Source organism: Humulus lupulus, chromosome X (assembly GCF_963169125.1).
Source record: "Humulus lupulus chromosome X, drHumLupu1.1, whole genome shotgun sequence".
Lineage (NCBI taxonomy): Eukaryota > Viridiplantae > Streptophyta > Magnoliopsida > Rosales > Cannabaceae > Humulus > Humulus lupulus.
Window position 1 is genome coordinate 76417668 of NC_084802.1, and position 2065 is coordinate 76419732.

General features: G+C 45.0%; 1 non-coding gene across 1 annotated transcript; it reads right to left on the bottom strand.

Annotated features, from left to right (window-relative positions):
- Positions 1 to 577: 577 nt before the first annotated feature.
- Positions 578 to 684, bottom strand: LOC133807727 (small nucleolar RNA R71). The gene has a single exon (XR_009879625.1). It is a non-coding gene; the product is annotated as a small nucleolar RNA R71 (small nucleolar RNA).
- Positions 685 to 2065: the final 1381 nt, after the last annotated feature.

The window sequence follows — 2065 nt, forward strand, 5'->3', positions numbered from 1 at the left end:
CTATCTCAGGTGAATTTTGGTATATGCGTGGCAGAAGAGGAAAAGACAAACTTGTTCCTCTGAATCCTGAGATTGAAAAGTCTTGCAAGCAAGTCAGAAAGAACAAGAGGGAGGCCCAGAAATCTGTGAAGATGGCACAGAATGAAGGGGATGGCAGGAATGTTCTAATTCCTGGAATTGTACAAGGGGTCAGGCTCAGAACAATGCTGAGAGGAGCCTGAGGGATTATGTACTGCCCACTCTGACGGGAGTACAAAATAGTATACGCCCACCAGCTGTAGAGGCCAACAACTTTGAAATCAAGCCCGCTATTCTACAAATGGTGCAGTCCTCTGTGCAATTCAATGGGTTACCTTCTGAAGATCCTCACACCCATTTGTCCAATTTTCTGGAGTTGTGTGGAACCTTCAGATATAATGGGGTGAGTGACGATGCAATTAAGCTGAGGCTTTTCCCATTTTCTCTGAGGGACAGAGCCAAAAGTTGGCTGAACTCGCTGCAGCCAAATTCTATTGTCACCTGGCAAGATCTAGCTCAAAATTTTTTGTCTAAATTCTTCCCTCCGTCCAAAGCTGCTAAATTGAGGGGAGAGATCAATAACTTTTTCCAGAATGACGGAGAGTCATTGTATGAAGCTTGGGAACGGTTTAAGGAACTCCTGAGAAGATGTCCTCATCACGGCATTGAACAGTGGATGCTAGTACAGAATTTCTACAATGGTTTATGTCCTACAACCAGAACCATTATTGATGCTGCAGCGGGAGGCACTTTTATGAGCAAGAGTGCAACTGGTGCTTATGAGCTGCTAGAGGACATGGCCACAAACAATCATCAGTGGTCTGAGGAAAGATCATCAGGAGTCAGAAAGGTAGCTGGGGTGCATGAGCTGGATGCAATCACTGCTCTAACAGCGCAAGTAGCCTCTTTGACAAAGCAGTTACAACAGAGCAGTGTATCTGCTAATGCGGTTCAGATGGCAGTGAGGTGTGAAATGTGCGGTGGTGCTCATTCTGTCGATCAGTGCCCTATCTGTATGAATAATAACACCCCAGTGGATCATGCTCAAGTTCAAGCGGTGGGAAACTTTCAAAGGCCACTCAATAACCCATTCTCCAATACTTACAATCCTGGGTGGCGAAATCATCCCAATTTTTTGTGGAAGAATAATCAAGGCCAACAACCTCAGTTTCAGGGCCAATTTCAGAATAACATGCCTCAGCCACCTATGCATCAAGCTTCTTCATCACAACAGCCTAGGCCTCAACAATCAATGCCTTAACCTGAGAGGTCTAATGAACTGCAAGCTGCCTTGTTGACTCTCACTAATACTCAGACTCATTTTATGACTGAGACCAGATCCTCTATTCGAAATCTTGAGACACAAGTTGGGCAGTTGGCCAGTATGCTCAATAACAGACCCCAGGGAAATTTGCCTAGTAATACTGAAGTCAACCCCAAGGAGCAAGTTCAGGCAATTACTCTGAGGAGTGGGAAGCAAACTGAGCAGCCTAGACCTCCATAGGCAGTGGTTCAGAATAAAGAGATGGGTGAACAGTCTGATTCAGAAAGGGTTACTGAAGACCATCAGCAATCAGAACAGAGTCCGCCAGTTGTTATTGAGCAGCCAGTTCGAGTTCCATACCCTCAGAGGCTTAGAAAGACTACACTTGATAAACAATTTTCTAAGTTTCTAGAGGTGTTTAAAAAGCTGCACATAAACATTCCTTTTGCTGAGGCCTTGGAGCAGATGCCCAGCTATGTTAAATTCATGAAGGAGATTCTGTCAAAGAAAAGGAGGATGGAGGACTATGAGACTGTAGCACTCACTGAAGAGTGCAGCGCAATTTTACAAAGGAAGTTACCCCAAAAGCTGAGAGATCCGGGGAGCTTCACCATACCTTGCACCATTGGCAAGTTTGAATGTAAGCACGCCTTATGTGATCTGGGGGCAAGTATCAATCTGATGCCCTTATCTGTGTTTAAAAGACTTGGTTTGGGGGAGGCAAAACCAACAACTGTCACTTTACAGCTCGCAGACCGATCGTTAACACATCCACGAGGTATT